The following is a 22,488-nucleotide window of genomic DNA, read 5'->3' as shown; positions in this document are numbered from 1 at the left end:
TAAGATTCGTGCCTCTCAATGACAGAGCCCAGGGAGGGCCATGGCTCAGAGGACATGGTGGAAATTCGTCTTACTGGAGATTGGGTTTTTGAGTTGGCACATAAATGAGCTACCCCAGAGAAGGCTTGTTGAAGGAGCAAAAGTTTGAAAATCCTTTAGGGAGGTGCCACAGTGGATACCAACAAATAGCTTCTCAGCTATGCACACACTGGTAATCATTTAATGCATATTTATTTAGCAGCCAGTGCAAGCCAGGCAGTTGCAGATAATACAACAGAGGATGGGAAACAAAGTCTTTGCCTTTGTGGAGCTGACATTCGGGGGTAGGGGGGAAGATGTACGATAAACAAACAAGAAAATGCTTAGTATGTCTGTTTGATGATGATAAGTGCTATGAAGAAAAGTGAAGCAGGAGAGGGGGCTAGAAGGTGGCAGAGGTGAGGGAGGGAGAATGGGATGCTATTTTATGACAGGTGGCTGGGAAGTCCTCTTTATTCCTTTTTTTTTTTTTTAAGGGCTGCCCCTGTGGCATGTGGAGGTTCCCAGACTAGGGGTGTAATTGGAGCTGCAGCTGCTGGCCTACACCAGAGCCACAGCAAAGTCAGATCTGAGCTGCATCTGTGACCTACACCACAGCTCATGGCACTGCCAGAGCCTTCATCCACTGAGCGAGGCCAGGGATCAAACCCTCCTCCTCTTGGATGCTAGTTGGGTTCTCAACCCACTGAGCCACAACAGGAGTCCTGGGAAGGCCTCTTTATTGATGAGCAGAAGTGAACCCTGTGGATAGATAAATGGGCCAGAGGGAAAGGAACAACAGGTGCAAAGGCCCTGAGGGCAATTGTGCTTGGCTGCTCAAAGAACAACATGGATGCCAGGGTAGCTGGAGTGAGGGGAGGGAAAACAAGATGACAAGATGAAGAGCTGTGCACAGCCCCAGTGGGACCTTCTGGGCCTCAGCATGGGGTTAAGAATTTTTTTTTTAGGGCCACACCCATGGCATATGGAGTCGAATCAGAGCTTCAGCCACCAGCTTATGCCACAGCCACTGCAACACAGGATCCTAGCCGTGTCTGTGACCTACACCACCGCTCACGGCAAGGCCAGCTCCCTAACACACTCGGCAAGACCGGGGATTGAACCCGTGTCCTCATGGTTCCTAGTCGAATTCGTTTCCACTGCGCCACGATGGGAACTCCAAGATTTTCTTCAGGTGAGACAGGAGCCACTGGAATGAAGTGACTAACTCATGTTTTAAAAGATCCTGCTGGCTACAATGGGAGAATGAACATGGGGGGAGGAGCAAGGGAGGAAACAAAGCCCCAGTGAGAGGATTTTATACAAATCAGGCAAGACAAAATGGTGCCTTGGACACAGGTAGTAGCTGTGGAGGTGGAGGTGGTGAGGGTCAGATTCTGGACTTTTTTTTTTTTTTTTTTGCTTTTCAGGGCTGCACTCATGGCATATGGATGTTCCCAGTCTAGGAGTTGAATTAGAGATGCAGCTGCCGGCCTACACCACAGCCACAGCAATGCAGGACCTGAGCTGCATCTGCAACTTACACCACAGCTCATGGCAATGCCAGATCCTTAACCCCAGGGATCTAACCTGCATCCTCATGGACACTAGTTGGGTTCGTTACCACTGAGCCACAAAGGGAACTCCTAGACAGGTTTTATTGGGTTTTGTTTTTAACTTTATGGCCAAAATATGAAAGTTCCTGCAAAATATGGAAATTCCTGGGGCCAGGGATCAAATCTGAGCTGCAGCTGCGGCAATGCTGTGTTCTTTAACCCACTGCAGCTGGTCGGGGATTGACCGCACCTCCACAAGCAACCTGAACCACTTCGGTCATATTCTTAACCCACAGAACCACGGCGGGAACTCCTGGACATCTTTCAAAGGCAGGGCTGGCCGTCCTCATGCTGGATGAGATGCGGGTGTGAAAGAGAGGAGTCAAGGACAACCCGAGTTGTGGCCTGAGCAATGGGAAGGGTGGAGTTGCTATTTGCTGAGATGGGAAGACCAAACGAGGATGAGCTTTGGGGGTAAAAATGGAGCATTCAGTTGTCAACATACTCAGTTTGGGTCTCCTATTGAATATCTGTGGAGGGGTGTGTGATTGTGGAGTTGAGGGGGGAAAGTCTGGGCTGGAGAAACACATCTATAGTCGGCTGTGTATAGGATGTGTTTAGAGTCTCAGGAAGGTGGGAGCACCTGGAGAATGAGCCAGAAGAGAGGAGCGGTCCAGGGCTGACTTCCAGGGAACTGCAGCATGGGCATGGGGACGTCAGGGTGAGGAGGGAGAAGGAGCCGAGAGGCGGGGGCCGGGGGGTTGTCCCGGAAGGACATGTACAACGAGGCAGGCTCAGCCCCCGTCCCCCGCCCCCGATCAGATTCGGATCATGAAGGCAGTGGGAACAGACTATTGCACTGGGCAGCCTGAAGTCACCAGTGACCTTGACACGAGCGGTTTCAGAGTAGTGGAGCAGTGGGGGGGGGGGCAACTAGAGGGAATTGAAGAGAAAAAGGGAAAAGAGCAATTGAGAGTATCAATCTGGAAAGATCTTGGAAAAATTTCACTGGAAAGGGAAGCCAAGAAATGTGTGTGTGCACGTGCGTGTGTGTGTATGTGTGTGTGTGCGTGCGCGCGCGTGCGCATCAGACTTGGAGAATGGCAGCATGGTTGTGTGTTGATGGGAATAACCAGGAGAATGGGCAGAATGCTGCAGGAGAGACAGGAGGAATTGCTGGATGTGTCCCAGAGTCAGCAAGAGCAACCGAGTGCCGGGCCCAGGTAGGGGGCGTGGTCTTAGGCATCTGTGTAGCTGGAAGAGGCAGAGAAATGGACTCAGAGGATGGCAGGTGAGTGGGGGTCTGGGGAAGTTTCCTCCTGATTGCTTCTGTTTTTCCAGTGAAACAGGAAGCAGGGTCATCCATCAGCTGACAGCGAATGTGGCAGGTCCATTCTCCGGTGTTGTTACAGAGAGCTGTGACTTCCGCTGACCCCCAGATGAGAAGGTTGGCTTTTATTTAGGAAGGTTGGCTTTTATTTAGGTATAAAAAGCCTTTGAGGAGTTCCTGTCGTGGCTCAGTGGTTAACAAATCCAACTAGGAACCATGAGGTTGCGGGTTCGATCCCTGGCCTTGCTCAGTGGATTAAGGATCTGGCGTTGCCGTGAGCTGTGGTATAGGTTGCAGACGCGGCTCGGATCCCGCGTTGCTGTCTGGGAACCTCCATATGCCACGGAAGCGGCCCAAGAAATGGCAAAAAGACAAAAAAAAAAAAAGCCTTCGAATGTGAGGCTCACCCTGGGCATGTGAGAGCTCACACTTTGCTGGATGTGAGGGAATTGGGACAGACTGGGGGACTAGGGCAGGTCGCATGAGGTCACGTCCCCTTCAGGGCGAGAATGCTCGGGAAGTTGTCTGGGAGCATGAGTCGGTAGCAGTGACCCCTGCACGTGGCTCTCCCTCTTCTCTCCTTCTCTGTGTGTGTTTAAATCTAAGGTAAAAGCTCTGTGGTGAGGACTCCAGCGTAAATGGCACAGCTGGAACCTCAGGCCTCCTGACTCCAGGCCAGTTTTCTCCCTGCCAAGCGACTGCACCTTGCATCACATGTCAGTAGGGAACAGCAAAATTGCAGGGAGGAGCATAACCCCGGCCAAAAGGAGGAAGAGAGAGTCTAAATCAGGGGATTCTAGGACATCAGGGCCGGATGGGTCCCCACAGACCATCTGGTCCAACGCCCTCACTTTACGGGTTTATGTGACAACATGCTGATTTTATTCTATTTCTCGGCTCAGGCTGGAGAGGTTCAGTGACTCACCCGGGATCATGCAGCAGAACCGCCAGCATCCCCATCACCCCCATCATCATCCTTGTCATCGCTACCACCCTTCGTTATCCTCTTTGTGGCAGCTGGCCTGTATTGGTCACTTCCTGCTGCCAAGCGGCATCTTGCTTCGTCCTCACAGCCTCTCTGAAGTGGCCACTGTCGTTATTTTCATTTACAGGTGGAGCAGCATTGCAGAGCAGGTAAGGTGCAAGCTGGGAGATCTTCCTCCCAATCACTTTAAAAATCTTGACCAGAGAGCTCGCTTGGGGCCTAGTAACCCTCAGATGCAAGGCAGAAGGGGGCTCCCCTTGAAACCCGAAAGCAGTACATTTAAGACCAATAAAGGAAGTTTTGCTTTGCACAGAGGGGTTGCTGGCTAAAAATACTAGTGGCTACAAGAGGTATTTAGATGAATTCATAGATAGTTGATCTTCACACAGTAGTCCAAGTGATCTCTTAAAAACATAAACAACAATTTGTTGTCGAAAACCTCCCACTGCACCCGAATAAAATCTGGACTCCTCACCCCAGTGGCTTCCTCAGCCTCCCCTCCTGTCCCTCACCTCCTTGCTCACTTCTCCAGCCATGCTGCTCTCCGGGCAGTCTCTGGGACCTGCTTTACTCTTCCTGCCTCAGGGCCTTTGCATGTGCCCTTCCCTCTGCTCTTTGGCTGACTGGCTCTTTCTCATCCTCCACACCTCAGCCTAAATGTCACCTCTTCCAGGAAGCTTTCCCTGCATGATCACCCAGCCAAGTCAGTGCCTGGTCACTCTGTCTTGTCACCTGCATTTTTCTTCCTTGCCCTTATTATACACCACATTGATTAATCAGTTAATTTTCTTGGTTTGTTCTGTCTCCTTCCATTGGATAATGAGCTCCATGCGGCAGTGTCTTTGTTTGTCTTTTCATCCCCATGTCCCTGGAACAAGTACCCTTCTGGCTTAGTGTCTGGCATGTGCTAGTAATTTATTCAGTACTGACTGTGCTGGATACAGTCCCAAACCCTTTTATATGAATTTACATATTCGCCCTGCACATCAACTCTGCAAAAGAGGTACTGTCAGTATCACCCTTATTTTAAAGATTAGAAAACTAAAGTACAGATTGGGTAGAAATTTACCCAAGGTTACAGCTAGTGAGTAGAAGAGAACAGATTATAATTCAGGCAGAGGGACTCCAGGGTCTATGCTCTTAACCACAACTTTCTCTTCCCTCTCCAATATTTATTGAGAAGATCATCAGTAGATGGGGTGGGGGGATGAATGAATAAATGAATGAGAGGCAAAGGGATTGGTACAAAGGGCCCTGGAATCAGATAGATGTGGGATGGGAATCCAGTTCTGTTCCATGGGAACTTGGGTCTCAGATTCTAATTCTATTAAGGAACTAAATAAAAAATCCTCCCTGAGAATGCCTCAAAGCAATAAGAAAAAAATACCCAACCTAATAAAAAAGTGGGCAGAAGGCTGGAACAAGGAACTCACTGAGAAAGAAATGAGGATGCGAAATAAACCAATGAAAAGATGCTTTTCTCAGGGAAATGCAAGTGAAGACCAACATCTTAAGCACCATGAAGAGGTAGTGATACCAAGTGTTGGCCAGAACGTGAAGCAACTGGAATGCTCACCCACCATGGCAACAGAAGGGAGAATGTTCTGTGAACAAGAACTTTGGAAAAAAATTGGCAGCACTTGTAAAGCTAACCATGTGCATACTTGATGACCTGAAATTTCAATCTCAGATGGATAGCTGGAGAAACTCCCATGTGTGTGCACCAAGAGACATGTATAAGAATGATCACGGCAGCCCTAGTGATAAAGCAAAAAACTAGGAACAACCTACATGTTTATGAACTGAAGAATGGATAAAGAAGCTGAGGTCTAATTTAGACCGTGGAGTACTAGACAGCTGAGAAAAGGAATGAATGTCAGCTAAAATGCAAAATCATGTATATATTTTAGAAATCTAGTGATGCATGAAAGAAAATCAAGCTAAAGAGGAATACCTATGCATCATATTGTTTACATAAAAGTCAAAAGGCAAACAAAACAATAATGTCCTATAGGTTCCATCCCCATATTTTTTTTTTCAAAGCAAGTAAATGGTGATCACACAATTCTGGATTGTGTTGAACTCCACGGAGAGGCAAGGAACAGAACTGGGGAGGCATACATTTGGCTTCAATGGTGCTGGTGAAGTCCTAGTTCCTAAATTGGGACAGTGTTTATCTTCATAAACTAGACGTTTATCACACTTTTTTGTCTTTTTGTCTTTTTAGGACCATACCCACAGCATATGGAGGTTCCCAGGCCAGGGGTCTAATAGTTACTACGCTGCCAGCCTATGCCACAGCTCATGGCAACACTGGATCCTTAACCCACTGAGCGAGGCCAGGGATTGACCCTGCAACCTTATGGTTCCTAGCTGGATTCATTTCCGCTTCACCATGACGGGAATGCCTTATCATACATTTTTGGTTTTCACCATATATTACATAATAAGGGTTTTTAAACTTCTGTACTTTGCAGGGTTGTTTTAAGAGTCAAATGAGAGTGTGGACAGAGTGGGTTCATTCATTCAACAAGCATCCACCCTATTCCAGTCATCCTTTTAGACCGAGGAAGATACAAAAACATGAGAACATGATCTAATCGGGAGGTGATGGATCAAGATCAGAGCAGTGAAGGGCACCAGCTTCAGAGCTGGAGAGACCTGGGCGCAAATCCCACCTCTGCTATTTACAAGCTTAAGACCTGGGGCAACTCTTCCTCAGTTTTTACAACAATGTCAGGGAAAACAATCATGGGATGTTATGAGCCTTAGATAAAGCTTTAAAGGTAACTGGCATGCCATGATAGGAGCATTTAGTAAGAATTCAGTAAAAGTTGCTGTTTGTGCAAAGGGCTGAGGGGGTGGGGTGGAGAGGAGGGCGTCACTCTGCCCAGATGAGCACTGAACAGGAGGAGAAGGAGTTTGGATTATACACTTACAGCTCCAAGGGATCACTGACCCTTTGAGGCAAGGCAGGGACAAGGTTTGTGTCTCAGAAAGATCCCCCTGCCTGAGATAGAAAGGCTGTTTACGAGGCTGTTAGGAGTTCCCGTTGCGGCTCAGTGGAAATAAACCCCACTAGTATCAGTGACGACATGGGTTTGATCCCTGGCCTCATTCAGTGGGTTAAGGACCCATTCTTGCTGTGAGCTGTGGTATAGGTCTCAGATGTGGCTCGGATCCCCATTGCGGTGGCTCCGGTGTAGGCCAGGGGCTACAGCTCCAATTCTATCCCTAGCCTGGGAACTTCCATATGCTGCACCTGCGGCCCAAAGAAATAAATAAATAAGAAGTCATTAAAATAATCTAGGAGTCTGAGCTCGGGGGTGTAGAGTGCCCAGGAAGGGCTGGAAAGGAGATGGGTTCTTGAGCTGCCGGGACATAAAACCGATTGGACTGAAGATGCTGCGTGGGGGCAAAGGAGCAGAAATCACCCAGGACAGCATTCGGGTGTCACGCCTTGAGACAGGGAGCTGAGCGGGATAGCAGGTTGGCGGGGAGAGCAAGAGGAGGAGTTCAGAGTTGGTGGAGTTGGTTGGGGTGCTTGGGGTCACTATGTGATGTTTAGGAGGTGCCCCGATTACATTCTGGGAGCTCAGGGCAGAGCTCAGCTTGGGGCAGATAAGTGGGAGTGCATGAGGCTGTCTGTCTAGGAGCTGTGCTGCAGGCCGCCAGGCCCGTGTTCCCAGGGGCAGGAGCAGAAGGAGCTGGGAGACCACAAAGGAGCTGCTAGGGAGGTGAGAGGAACACAGGAAGGTGAGGCCTCCCTGAAGCTGAGGGAGGTGAGAGCTTGAAGGAGGAGGGGGCGGCCTGCCCCCGGGTCAGATGTCACAGAGAGGCTGAGAAGAGGCCACCAGATCTGGCCTTAAGGGATTGTCAATGTCCTGGGCAGGAACGTTTCCTCGTGGGGCGGGATCTGAAGCTTTTCTCAATGGTCTCAGAGTGAATTATGGCCCCTTCCGGGCCCGCTCACCCCCCACAACCACAGCTCCCATCCATCCTGTTCACTCCTAAGGTCTTTGTCACCATATTGGTTCAATGTCTATTTCTGGTTGGTCTTCGAACTCAGGAACAACTACCAGGAATCATGCTAATCATACTGTTTCATTTGCACCTCATTTCAGTTTCTAGAAATCTGTATTATTTTCATCCCCCACTGAGCAAACTCAGGCTCATCTGAAGGCCCTGAAAGGGGAGAGACCTATTTGGACAATATTGGGGACAGGTTCCATCCCTAACCTGTGGGTGACAGAAAAAATAAACTTGTTTTCTGAACCTACAGCATCTGTACTTGGTGGTTGTCCAACTTGAACCTGCATACAAAACACCAGAGATTGGTATGAATTTGCAGGTTCTTAGGCCCTAAACTGCAGCGATTCTGATTCAGCAGATGTGAAGCAGTGTCGGGGGACTTATTTTATTAACCAGCACCCCAGGTGATTCCCATGCAGGTGATGGAGGGGCCACACTTGGGGCAACATTAACCCCATCCCGTGCTACACACATGGTCCAATTTCAGGCAGCAGAGTGGTCCAGGACCCTGAAGCTACTGGTTTCTGGCAATCGGTTAGGGCTCTGGCTGCAGCTGGGAGCAGGCTGGGGCTGGGGGAGGCAGAGGGTGGTAATAAAGAAACAACAGGAAGCTCAGCTTTTATTAGCCCTGGGTAGTCGCAGCTGCAGGTGAGTAATCTGATTTCTGCGGCGTCCTGTTTTCTCCGCTGCCTGGCGGTTCCTCGACACCCACTCACCTGCCACCAGCCACGGGAGAAAAGGCGAGTGGGAGGGAGGTTGGGCGTGGGGCTCCGCCTGCCTGGGTCCCTCGCCCGCGCCCACGCAGGCACACCCGCCGCGCCGCCGTGCCCACGGACCACGCACCTGGTGCACTCGCTGCAGGGACCAGGGCTCTGCGCTGCTGCAGGGGGATGACGCGGACGCCCACTCGTGGCCCTGTTGCCCCCGACCCAGCTGCGCCTCCTGACGGCTGGCGTGCTCCGCTCGTGCATCGGAAGGCTTGGTGCCTTCTCCCAGCTCTGCCGCTGTCTTCTGAGCCTCAGTCGCCACCTCTGTAAAGTGGGAGACTGTCCACGTCCCCGAGAGATGCAGGAGGAGAGATGAACGTTATAGACCCTAAAGCGTTGTACCACTGCAGAGGCGTCAGAAGGAACCCAGGAGAGACAAATCTCTTAACTCTTCTGTGCCTCAGTGTCCTCATTTGTGAAATAGGAATGACAAACCCTTCCTGCCTAGAACAGCGTACACAGCGAGGGCAGCTGCTGTCACTGTGATTACCATCAGACACCGCAAGCCCAGTCCAGAGGCGCATTCCCCCCTCTCACTCGGCTGCTCTGGGTTCCCTTGGTCCTCAGCTCCCATTGGGGAAATGGGGAAGCTGGGGAAGGCTCCAATGGGAAAAGTCTGAGGGGCTGAGAGTCAAGGGCTTGCCCAGGACTGGGGATTGGTTCCAGCCCTAATGCTCTGAACCAAATTTTCCACCTGTAAAAGGGGGCCGACAGGCCACAGAGACGTAAAGACTAAATGAGAAAATAAACCTGGGAACACTTGCAAATTGTGAAGTGCTGTCCACATAGGAAAAAAAAAAAAGTTTTTTGTCCTACAGAGTCAAGGATCAGTCAAGAACCAAACTAGATTTAGCCAGTGAGTTCCCTAGGGTCCCGGTGAGAAAGCCCCTGGCCTTTGCCTTGGCCAGCAGAGCCCAGCCCGTCATGCCGTGCTGCCACAGAGATAGAGACAGACCCTCCCCGTGGGGCTCAGGGTCCGGTCAGCCAAGAGGCAAAAGTGTTGTGGGAGCACAAAGGAGGGAGGAAGCGGGCTCCTTGAGGGGAGGCAGGGCAAGGGTGACAAGAAGGAGGACTTCCTGGAGGAGTCAGCCTTGAGGGGGCTCTTTGAGGGATGATTGTAGTTCACGTGAGGAGGAGGGGAGGCCTATTCCAGGCAGAGGCAAATTCCAGCAGAAAAACCCAGCAGGGAGAAAGTGTGTAGTGTTCCGGGGAAGGGCATGCAACGCCGCTGGAGTGCAGGATGGGATGAAGGCGACCTGGGCAGGGCTTCCAGAGCCTCCCCCAGGGAGCTCACACTCTGTTCTGAGGTTGATGGGGACACATGCAGGGTTTGAAGCAGGGGAGTGGCATGGGCAGGTGTGGGTTCTAGAAAGATCACTGTGGTAGGTACACAGGATGGATAAAGGCAAGAGGAGGGAAGAGAGGACAGACTGAAGCTGTTGCCTTGAGTCAAGTGTGGCCCGAACCAGGGCAATGGCAAGAGGACAGGAGAAGGGACAAATGGACAAGAACTTTCTGGTACAGAACAGTGTACGTACAGTAGAATGATTTGAGGGAGAGAAGGTAAGGATGACCGTATTGCCTGACTCTGGAGCTTGAGGTGGATGGTGATGGCATTAGTTGTGATGGGGAACCCAGGAAAGGAGCAGGGTGAACTCACCTTTGAGGTACCTGTCAGACATCCATTCCTTCAAGAGCTGTCTGTGCTAGACGCACTGATGTGGGAGTAGATAAGACCAAACATCTTCCAGGAAGAGACCAGAGAGAGATATTGGTCAGCAATCTTTTGGCTATAAGTGACAAAACTCAATTCAAACTAAGTAAAAAAAAAAAAATTTTTTTTTTTTAAGGAAAAAGAGAAAGGTTAGGAATCTGGCGTTTCTATTATCTTGGAGTTTCCAGGGAGTGTCAACTTCAGGTATTGTTGGATCCAGGGTCCCTGATGCCGCCATTGGATTATCTCTCCACCGTCCCCATAGTCAATTCTGTTTGTGTCTTTCTCAAAGAATGGTCCTTCTGGAATTCTCTTGTTCAGTGGGTTAAGGATCTGGTGTTATCATGCAGTGGCTTAGATAACTGCTGTGGTGTGGGTTTGATCCCTGGTCTGGGAACTTTCACATGCCACAGTGCAGCCAAAATAAAAAATGGGCCTTCTTCTCTCTCGTATGACAGGCCCTCGTATGTCTAGTCCCCAGAAAGATAGTCCCATGTTCACATCCTATCAGCTCCCACACTTCAGAAGGAGAAAGCCAATGGTCCACCCTAGCTGTATCAACAGTCCCAGGCCTTAATTGACCAGCCTGAATCATGTGCCCAAGCCCAACCTAGTCGTTGCATCAAAGAGAATGGCGCCCTGTGCTTGGCCTACTTGCCTTTTCCAATGGGTAGAAACATGTTTGGACATCCCATCAGCCCACAGGCTTGAGGGCAGAACCTTGGGGAAACACCAACATTTCAAGGTGGGACAGAACTTGGGGAGGAGACTGAGGAGGATGAGAGAGGGTCTGGGAGAAGTCAGGTCTTCAAGGAAGAAGTTCTACAGGAGGGAATGGTCAAAGGCAAATTCTGGAGGGTGACAGGCTGTTGTTCTGGGCTTCCACCATCTACCCTCACCTGCAGCGGAAAAAGGCTGTGGGCCCTGATGGGCTAGGACACCCAGCAGAGCCCATTTCCTTATCCGTGAAATGAGGACACTAATAGAACAGCCACCCCATAGGATGACTGAGAGGTATGAGCAAGATGGCGCTGAAAAATGCTCACTGGTAAACACTCAATAATGGGGAGCTACTTCTTGTGCTGGTGGAAGATGTCATAGTGGCAGTGGTCATAGTACCCAGAATCCTGCTGCCCTGATTGGGCAGAAAGTTTAGTTAATACATTCAGCACCACTGAGGCATCATTTATTTATCTATCCAATAGCATCTGCTGTATACCAGCCCCTATACCGACACAGCAGATGTCAAGAAGACTAGAGCAGAGGAGTTTGAGGCAGTGTGTGAGGTGACATGGCGGTGAGTAGTTACCACGTGGAGGGATGGGTGCCACAGGGCCCCGGGCTGTGGGCAGCCAGAGAACTTTGGTCCATATGGAGGCACTAGGGAGGCCCCATAGAAAGGAAGCATTTGAGGTTGGTCTGAAAGACAACTGGTGAAGACCAAGAAACCTGACATTTTGTGTGTCTCTCAGTGGGTCAGGTGCTGGATATGTCGAGTATTTCTACATAGAGTTAGGGACTGCTGTCCCCATTTCATGGATGAGGGAATAAGGGCCCAGAGGGGTAGGTGGCTTGCTTGGGGTCCATGTTTGTAAGTGGGGCACCAGGGCTGGCCTAGGAGCCTGACTCCACCAAACAGGTTTGCCAGGTGGAGAAGAGAGGAGAGACAGGATGCCAGACTGAGAGATAAGGACCATGTAACACAGCCTCCCAGGATGGGGAGAGGGAATCAGGACTCCCACATCAAGAAGACCCACACCTGTAGGGGGGTGGGAGAAAGACAAGATGGGAGCCACGACCTCCATCGAGTCCTGTGCCTCCTGGAAACTCAGTCTCCTTATCTGTACAATGGGGCTGAGGAAGTCTGTTATCTCCATCCCCATTTTACAGATGAGGAAACAGAGATTAGATCAAAGGCTTCTGGTTGCAGAGCTCACAGGGCTGTGCCATGTCACTATGAGATGCAAGAGCTCTCTGCAAACCCTCCTCTCTGTTTCAAGGGTGGTGGCCACAAAGAGCACCCCAGAAGAATCCAGAGCCTCCATGGGTGCAGCCCCTGGGGTGGGGAGAGGGGTGTCCCAAGAATCAGTCTGTGCTCCTATTTACTCTCTCAAGGACCTTAGAGACAGTTTCATTCATGCACTGGGAGGGACAATACATGCAACTTGCAAATGCAGAAACTGAGCCCAGGAAGAGGGGAGCATCTTGTTCAAGGTCGCAATGAGCCCTGGTGGAGCTCCATCCAGAGGACAGGTCCCCTGATGCCAGGTTCTTTGTTCTTTCTTCTTTCCAAAACCCACTTCGCTCAGATGACCTCTCACCTCACCTCCACAAGAGCAGTCTCTACAGGTCCTGAACAATCAGTATGGACCAGGCACTCACTTCTCCTTTCTTTATCTCTGGTCCTAGAAACAGAGGCAAATATATATACATAATTTATGGTTTGTTGATAGTATATTACAAAATAATAATCATCATCAAGGCATCTAGACTTTATAGCCACCCTATAAATTATGCAATCCTGTTTTACAGATGAGAAAACTGAGGTTCAGAGATGTGCAAAGTCTGCTTCAGGGATTCACAGCTAGGAAGTGACAGCATAAGGATTAGGATCCAAGCATCTCTGACTCCAAAACCCAGTGGTCTTGCCCCCTCCCCGAGCTGCTGCTGGGTTAGAGATGTAGGACTAGAAAAGGGAGTTGAGGAGTGATGACAGCCTCTGAGCCTCAGGGATGAGGGAGATGACAGTTATGGCAGTGGCTAAAGTCAGGCTGCCTGGCTTTGAATCCTGTTCTGCTATTTCTTAGCTTTGGGCCTTCAAGCAAGTCCCTGGGCCTCCTTGAGCCTCAATTTCCACATCTGTATAATGGGGGTGGTAATAATGTGCTCGTCTCATTGGGTTATTGGGAGGGTTAGATGAGAAGAGTGTGTGGCACATGACAAGCACAATGGAAGGGTTGCTTTTTTTTTTTTTTTTTTTTTTTGCTTTTTAGGGCCACACCTGTAGCGTATGGAGGTTCCCAGGCTGGGGGTCCAATCGGAGCTCCAGCTGCCAGCCTACACCACAGCCACGGCAATGTGGGATCCGAGCTGCGCCTGTGACCTACACCACAGCTCAGGGCAACGCCAGATCCTTAACCCACTTGAGCGAGGCCAGAGATCGAACACACAACCTCATGGTTCCTAGTCAGATTCCTTTGCACTGTGCCACGACGGGAACTCCCAGGGTTGCCTTTTTTATTTGCTGGCATCGTCTATGGCATTTAGCAGGGACTGCCTCATCCGCCAGTAGTACTGCTTTTATAACAGCCTGGGCTTCTGGTGTCTCCCTTGCATGGCCTTGTACTTCATTTTATAGTCATAATTTATATTCTATTTTTTTGGCCAGGACCCTGGCATGTGGACGTTCTCGTGCTACGGTTTGAAGCCGCCTCACAGCAGCCCATGCAGTGACAACACCGGATCCTTAACCCACTGCACCACAGGGGAACTCCTATATTCTTTTTCTTAAAGGGATCCCTCAATATTGTGTAAACTCTGCAGACAGCCTGTAAAACATGGATCTGCCCTGTGCGTGCCATGCATTTGGCTTCTCCATGCAGCTCCATCTCTTAGATGGAGAGTGTCTTCGAGTGCTGATTAAATGAATTAATATGTGTAGAATGCTTTAAAAGCACCTGGCGCATAGTGACCACCCAGTAACTACTGGTCTCTTAAGTGACTCTCGGCTAGTGAACATTCCAAGTGCTAATAAATGTGCTTGATGCTTTATCCTGATCGTGTGATTTAATTATGTTTAATCTTCACAACAACTCTTCCCATTTAACTCAGAGAAATGAGGTCACAGAGTTTGGAAGCCAAACGGATCTGACTCGAGAGCCATGACCCTGGCCACTGCCCCACTACCCCCCTGTTCAGGATGGGCCCGGCCCCTGCCCCTGCCCCCTGGCAGCTGAACCTGGGTGACCCAGGCCACACCGCAGGCAAGCATTGTCTGCCAGGCTCAGGTCACCCGAAGGTGGGGGGAAGAGGCCCCCCAAGTCCAGCTGGGCCTGGGCCCTGCCACACCTAGCACCCTCATCCCGCCTGCCCCCTAGAGCTTCCTCTTAAGCCCCTGTCACCAGAGGCCCTGGCCCAGGTGGGGCGGGGGCCAACGGGTGACAATGACCGATTTAGAAAGTAAAGTTGCCTCTCAAACAAATAAGAAAGAAGAGGAAAGAAAGAAATGGCCTGCCCGCTTCCTGCCCCACTCTCTCTCCCAGCACCTGGGGCCCAGCTGCAGGGTTTTCACTGCTTGTTTGTTCATCCTGCCTCGAGGAGCCTCTTCTTAAAGCCCCAGGCCCCCTCCCCACGGGTGGCGGGAGGGAGGATTGTGGAGCCAATGGAAATAAGCACCCTCCGTGATTGTGGTATTGTTGTTGTCTTCAGTATTGTCTCCAACGACAATACCAATAATCCCAACTGGCTGGGTTTCCTGCAGTTGGGGGGCGGGGTATTACCAGCTTGGATTTGGGAGTGGCCCTCCTAGCTCTGTGATTTGTGAGGTGCAAAGGCCTGGCCAGGTCATTCTTACTCTCTGGGGCCTCCATCTCCCGGTCTGCAAAGTGGGGGTGGGGGCTACGCGAGGCTGCCCTGAGCAGGGAAGGCACAGTGTCCGCCCCAGTGGGCTGGCAGCTACTTAGTCGGTTGCTATGAAAGCCAGGATCGCCAGGAACACAATTTTAAGAGCCTCTGCAGATGTGGCTGGAAACTCAGTGGATGCAGAGGTAAAATAATCCTAAAGCCCTCCATATGTTCCAGCCAAAGTTTTAAGTGCTTTATGTAGAATAAGTCATTGCATCCTTACCACAAGTGCAGCAGATCCTATGTCATCCCTATTTTACAGATGAGGGAACTTTACTACAGAAAAATGACTTGCTCAAGATCAGCACATCTGTCAGGGATGGAGCCAGGATGAACTCAGCCTGTCTGGATTCAGAGTCAGTGCCCTGGGAGCAGGTCTGGCTCTGTCTGGTCTGATTTGCTGCCTGACTGTGGACAAGTCGTTTGCCTTCTCAGCTTCAGTTCTTGATCTGCAAAGTGAGCAGCCCATGATACCTGCCTGCAGGTATCAGACAATCCTAAGGGAGAGTTGTGGCCAGATACAGTGACCATGGAGAGAAAGATAATGAATGAATATACCAAGAGCTCAGGAAGCTGTGGCTGTCACAGCCGTAATTATTATTTGTTTTAGAGTCACAGTCAAGAGCCGGCCTAGAGGATGCTGAGGGCCCTGCCCAGCTCTGAACATCTAAATCCTGTGGTTGCAGCTGGGGAGTGACTCCAGGAGGCACCTGGTGAGAGGTGGCTCCACCCGTTGGGGTGCATGGGGCTAAAAAAATCCCTGAGTCTGCCACCGTGCAATCTGCCAGTCACCTGCCCCGGTTAATGGCAAACTCTCTCACCCTCCTTCCCTTCCCTACCCGTAATTCCCATGAGCTCTGTGGCTCCAGAGAACTCACTCGACCTCTCTGAGACAGGAAAAGGACACAACCTCGCAAAGTTTTGTCCCTTGGAAATAATGCAAACAAAATGCATAGCATAGTGCCTGACATGAAGTCCCGAAGAGGCATGGGAGCCAGAATCTTGAAGCTGACCTATGTTCTAGTTCTGGCTGTGCCATTTCCTGCTGCGTAATCTTAGGGAAGTTACTTGGACTCTCTGAGCCCGGAAAATGGATTAGTACAGCCCCCAACACACAGCCACACAGTGGTTGGCTCTATTTCTTGTACTTTCTAAGGATGTCCAGAGGCCCTCGAAGGGGGTATAATGTTCTCTCTAGGGCCGGATTTCTCTGTTGGTCCCTCCATAACTGTCCTTTGCCCATCTCCATCTGTTCTTGACCTGGTAGGTGACTTTGTGGGTGACATCAATGGCCTCCTTTGCCCTCTGGCCTCCGGTTGGGTAGGGCAGGAGGGCAGAGGAAGATGGAGAGTGGGCACAGTCAGTTTATTCCCCTGGCCCCATCTTGAAGGGTTGCCACAGGCTGCCTGAGTCCCTGACCCAAAAACTACAGCTCCTGTCTGGCAGCCTGTGCCTAGGGCTCTGGCCCTGGGTTCAGGGGACCCCTCCCTCTCCCACCCATCTCCCTGAAGGCCAGGGGTGGTAACAGCTCCCCGTTGTTACCAGCCCTGGAATGCTGCACCATCTCTCCTGGTTTTCCCAAATTCTGCCCCCGGTCTTTGTTAACAGAACTTTGATTCAACTCTCTTCAAATTACTCAGTTTGAGCACACCATCTGTTTCCTGCCAGGGCCTCGATCATGGTTTTAGTGTGACGTGCACCCTGATGTGTTCATCTAGGACTCCAGGTATGGTGGAATCATCAAAGCTCACACAGCTTCCAGATACAGGTGTTTATCCATTCAGTTACTTTTTGTTGAGCATCTGTTGTGTCCCAGGCTCTGATGGAGACAGAGCCCCTGACCTCAAGGAGCGCAAGGGCTAGTTGGGGAGACAGACACCTAAAGAGATGACCACAGTATTTGCTAAAAGCCATAATAGAGGCATGTGCAAACCCTGTGGCAAGGAGAAGAGAAACCATCACATTCCGGGAGAGGCTGGCAAGGCTGCACAGCGGAAGGATTTTCAAGCAGTGTCTTTGTAAAAAATTTCAAAACGTATTTTATTTAATCCAATACTACAAAATAGCATTCACATATCATATTATCAATTAAAATTGATAGAAAAATTCTTTTTTTTTTTTGTCTTTTAGGGCTGCACTTGCGGCATATGGAAGTTCCCAGGCTAGGGGTCGAATTGGAGCTGTAGCTGCTGGCCTATGACACAGCCACAGCAACACTAGATCCGAGCCGTGTCTGTGAACTACACCACAGCTCACGGCAATGCCGGATCCTTAACCCACCGAGCGAGGCCAGGGATCGAACCCACAACCTCTTGGTTCCCGGTCAGATTCGTTTCCACTGAGCCATGACAGGAACTCCAAAAAATTCTTGAGAATTTTACATCTTTTTCTAAGTCTTCAAAATCCAGTGTGTACTTGACGCACTCCCGGCTCGTCTGTTACTCTTGGCCATGCTTCAGGGCTCAGTGGCTGGAACATTGAGTGGCTAGTTTGGAACAGCAAATCATTAGGTCCTCACAATAGCCCTGGGGGCTAAGTGGTGCTGTTTCTCCCCCTTTGCAGATGAGGAAGCAGGGACACAGAGGAGTATTTTGCCTGTGGTCACAGTGACTCCCGGGTAGGGCAGGATTTGAACCTACATCTGTGTAGCTCCAAAGTCTGTCTCTTCCTGCTGCCTTGTTCTGTCTCTGGACTAATCTCTTCTTCCCAGAGTGAAGTAGCTGAGAAGGGCTGAAGCCAAAATTTAACTAAAGTCCTCTGCCATGTTTCTACATCAGTTGATTCTCTGGGACAGGTTGGTGAAAGGGAATAAGCCTCCAAAATGGGTTCTGACCCCCCTTCTTCCATGTCCTAGGGTGGCAGAAGAGGACTGAGGACTTCCAGGAAGTTGTTAAATTCCCTTTTTGCGGGGAGGAGGCTGTTAATGGGTGGAAGGCAAGGGCTGCATAGGGACAGGGAGGTCTACAGTGCCAGTCAGACCAGGCTAGAAAGTGGCTGCAGCTCATCTTGGCCTCTTTGCCAACACCATGGGCAGCAATTCCTTCTGAGCCCAAACACTGGATCATCCAGAAACACCCTCTTCCTGAGCCTAGAGGTGTCGGCAGAGTTCTCAGTGAATGCATCACCATCATTTTCACACTGACCCTTGGGGAATTCTAATGGGATGATAAAGGTAAGACATTCTGATGGGCAGTTTACCCCAGGGTCTCGTGGGAAAATTCTTAAACTTACATTCATGCTTTGAAGGAGAAACCAGAGCCATGGAAGAATGGGTGGAAGCAAAGGGAGTTCCTAGCACATCCAGGGTGTGTGTTTGGTGACTCCAGAGATGCTGTGTGATGCTGAGAATAATGATCAGTAGGAGCTCCCACTGTGGTGCCATGGGTTAAGAATCCAACTGCAGAGGTGCGGGTTTTATCCCTGGCCCAGTGCAGTGGGTTAAATGATCCACTGTGGCTGCACCTGCAGCGTAGGTCCCAGCTGTGGCTTGGATTCAATCCCTTGCCAAGGAACTTCCATATGTGGTGGGTGCAGCCATAACGAAAAAAAAGAATAATGATCAGTAGCTGAGTATTCCAGACCTATTTATTATTCATCAATTATCCATCCATCCACAGAATCATCCATCCAACCATCCATTCACCATCCAGTACCCCTGTCCATGCATCTATCTCTCAATTCCTTCATTCCTTCATCCACCATTCATTCATTCTGCCCCCATCCTGTCATCTACCCATTTATCAGATACCGTCTGCACCCAATCCCCGGCTGAATGCTCGACATGCAACAGTGAGTAAGACTCAGGTCTTCTGTCAGGCCTGGGGAGTAGACGTCATTTAGCAAGGGACCAAGTGTGGTGTCGGAGGTTTCTAGGAGCTCCGAGGAAGAAATGCCACCTGTGACCGAGAGCCAGGAGGCTGCCCGAGGAAGGAACACCCAAGCTGGTCTTGAAAGGGGAACAGGGGCTTGTGAAGCCAGAAGAAGGAAGCCTGGCTGATGAGATGGGCAGTGATGCGGGCTCACCAGTGACACAAGAGAACCTGCCACAGAAGCCAGTGGGAGGAAATGAAGGAGGACTGGCCTCGAGCCAAGGTTTCACCCCAGGTTCTCACGAGTGGCTTAAAAAATGGTGACAACTCAGAGGTCCGCACAGCCTGACCTGGACTGGTCTTCTCTTGGCACAGGGTCTGAGAGGCCAGACCCGGAAGACCTAGAGAACCTCCAAGTGACCCCCCTGATTGTATGGGGGAAACTGACCTGCTGAAGTCACGTAGCGAGTGCGGGGGTGCCGAGCCCAGGTCTATAACTCCTGTGCATTCTGGGGTTCTTTCCATAGAATCTAGACCCCAACCCCCCACACCCAACAAGCACTGGAGTCCAAACGCTTGCAGCCCCTCTGTGCCTGGCACAGTGTTGGGCCCAGAGAAAAGGAGCTTCCCTGTTGCCGCTGGGCTCCTGCTCTGTCCCCACAAATAACCAGATTGCTAGAGCTCATTCAAACTCTTTCCATTTAAGTCTCACAACAGTCCCAGGGGACTAGAATTATGCCTCCTTTTTACACATGCAGGCAAGGACAGCTCAGAGAGGGCAGGGGGCTTGCCCAGAGGCACACAGCTCAAACGCAGCAGAGCCAGCCTCCTGACTCCTCGGCCTGTACCTGATCTGGGACACCAGGTGACACCCCATCATCTTGAATGTTCTCATCCCTGACTGACCCTGTGCCATGGAAGTGAGGGGCTGTGGATAGGTAGGTTCGGCCGAGATAGAAACCAAACCCAGGTGAGGGGCTGGGAGGTGGGGGAAGGACTAAAGAGGAAACCTCGGAGATTGTTTTCACCTGTAACCTGCTCTGCCCCACCCAGCAATGGAAAATGTGTGTCAGAGGAAGCTGCTGGCTGGGGACGGGGTAGGTGCGCGTGGGTGACAGCCTGTGGAGGTGCACCACGGGGGGCAGGGTGTGCCGGGGCTGGGGGGCAAGGTCAGGGGTGCTAGAGGGAGGTTCGAGTTCTGCCCCTTGTACCCTGCCCGCTGCCTTGTTCTCTCTGGTTCTCTCTTTCTCATGCTCTCAGAACTAAGGGTATTTATACTTCCCAAAGGATGGACAGACTATTCTATGAAAGCTGTCCCCTAGCTCTAATTCCCATATCTCCTTGGCCACTGCTAATTCTTGGCTCAATAGCTCATTCAGCAAGCCTTTATCCAGCACCTGCTGTGTACCCTGAGAAGTGCACAATCTGATGGAGACACCAAAGTGATGAGACAGACGTGAGACCTGGGTGACAGAATCTGGCAGGGAGGCTTTCTGGGGGACAGCACGCCCAGCATAAGGGAGGTGATATGAACAATGCTTTGGGGGGCTTCCTACAAGCTAGGCTCAAGGGCTAAGCCTTTAGAGGCTTTTATACCTTTCCATCCTCAAACAAACCCATGAGATTGGAAGTGCTAGCAGTCCCATTTTACAGGGGAGGAAACTGAGGCATTGAGGTAAGAACTTGGGCAAGGTGACACTAGCCAGGATTCAAAACAAAGTGTTCTCTTCTTAACTGCTCCACCAAGGAAAGGGAAGAGGGAACAGGTGTTGGGGCCAGAAGGGGGAAGTATGGAGGGAGTAACAAGAGGAAAGGTCCAAAGAGGTGTTGGTGCTGAGAGGGGAGGGGAAGGTGCTGAGCCGTGAGGCTGAGGAGCAGCCAGGACCTAGGCAAGAAGTCCCTTAAAGCATTGCCCTAGGCACTGGGGAGCTATGGACAAGTTTTGAGCAAAGAAGTAACATTAGACATGTTTGTTCTAGAAAGATATCTTCTTTTCTTTTCTTCTTTTTTTTTTTTAATCTTGCAGTTGCCCCCATGGTATATAGAAGTTCCAGGGCCAGGAATAGCATCTGAGCTGGAGCTGTGACCCATGCCACAGCGGCGGCAATGTTGGATCCTTAACCCACTGAGTCAGGCCGAGGTTCGAACCCACACCTCCACAGAGACAAGCCAGAAGATAGCCTCCTTTAAAGTGGTGATCAGGGCCAAAATGGACAAAGTGAAAAGTGATTTGTTGCAGTGTATGAGTTTCCTAGGGCTAGTGCGACACAGTACCACAAATGAGGTAGCTTAAGAGAAGAGAAATTTATTATCTCACTGTTCTGCAGATATAAGGATTGAAATCAAGGTGTCATCAAGGCCATGCTGTCAGAGACTCTGGTTAGATCCTTTCTCTCCTGTTCCTGGCTTCTGGTGGTGGGCTTCAGTGCCTGGTTTTCCATGGTTTTCAGCTGCATCATTCCAACCTCAGCCTCTGCCACCCCGGCCCGCTTCCTCTGCAGCCTTCTCCTCTTCTCGTAAAGATATTGAATTAAGGGCCAACCCTTTTCCTGCAGGATCTCATCTTATATTTGCAACAACGTTATTTCCGAAAAAGGTCCCATTCTAAGGCACTGGGGGTTAGTACTTCAACATATCTGTTTTTTTGGGGGGACACAACTCCTAACAGATGCGATTAAAGCACTTGTCCTATAGATAAATCTCAAATTTGAAAAAAAAAAAAAATCCTCTGTAGATTGTATGTCTTAGTTTGAGATTCAGAAAATAGGGTCTCAGCATATCTGTCCTCTATACTAATACTTTGCCCTAGTGAGTACTAAATAAATGTTTGAGAAATAATTGCCTCGTGGTCCCCTAAGGCCCTCAGGTCTTTCCTTAACAAGTTAGAGAAATAGAGTAAAAGTCCCCAGAGAACCAAGTCAAGCTGTCCTCTGTCCTGGATTCCTGGTGGGCAGCTGCTCCACTGACCTGGGCACCTCCTTTCAGTCCTGCCCGGTCACCAGCTTGGGGAATCGCCAGCCCTAAGAAGGTTAGAGAGAGAGGCCTGAGCCTCCTTCCTCCCTGGATTAAGCAGAACCCTCTCTTCTCAGTTCTCTCCCTTGCTTCCCCAGCCCAGCAGGCTCAGACAGCTTCATTCAGACAAATGTCCATGTTCTAGCCCTGCCTCCTCAATTTGGTTCAGGCCTTTGCTTTAACCATTGGGACTATCGTCCAGTCTTCAAACTGATTTCCCTGCCACTGGCAGCCCATTGGGTCATCCTAAACTTTGATGACTTCTCTCACTGCCCTAAAACCTTCCATGGCTCCCTATTGCTCTCAGATCCTTTAGCCTACCATTTCAGGCCTTGTACAAGTTGATCCCCATGCTGCTCTCCAACTTGCTTTTCACTCTTTCCCTACATGTGCTCTATCCTCAGGCAGGGGAGTTTCTATATAAAAGAACCAGGATGGGGGGTGGGAGGGGAGCCTTCTGGTTTGAAGGGGACACATCGGAGGGCTTGTTTTGAAGTCTTTGTTTTTGTTTTAGGGCCGCACCTGCAGCATATGGAATTCCCAGGATAGGGGTTGAATCGGAGCTGAAGCTGCTGGCCTACGCCACGCCCACAGAAACACTGGATCCGAGCCGAATCTGTGACCCATGCCGCAGCTTGCGGC

General features: G+C 50.4%; 1 long non-coding RNA gene across 1 annotated transcript in view; it reads right to left on the bottom strand.

Annotated features, from left to right (window-relative positions):
* Window positions 1–12,547: 12,547 nt before the first annotated feature.
* Window positions 12,548–22,488, bottom strand: part of LOC125134386 (uncharacterized) — a 41,267-nt gene continuing 31,326 nt past the window's right edge. The window contains exon 3 of the long non-coding RNA XR_007136623.1: window positions 12,548–12,807. This is a non-coding gene — a long non-coding RNA (uncharacterized LOC125134386). The remainder of the gene's footprint in view (window positions 12,808–22,488) is intronic.

The sequence above is a fragment of the Phacochoerus africanus genome, chromosome 8 (genome assembly GCF_016906955.1).
Source record: "Phacochoerus africanus isolate WHEZ1 chromosome 8, ROS_Pafr_v1, whole genome shotgun sequence".
NCBI lineage: Eukaryota > Metazoa > Chordata > Mammalia > Artiodactyla > Suidae > Phacochoerus > Phacochoerus africanus.
This window is presented reverse-complemented; position numbering and strand designations above follow the sequence as displayed.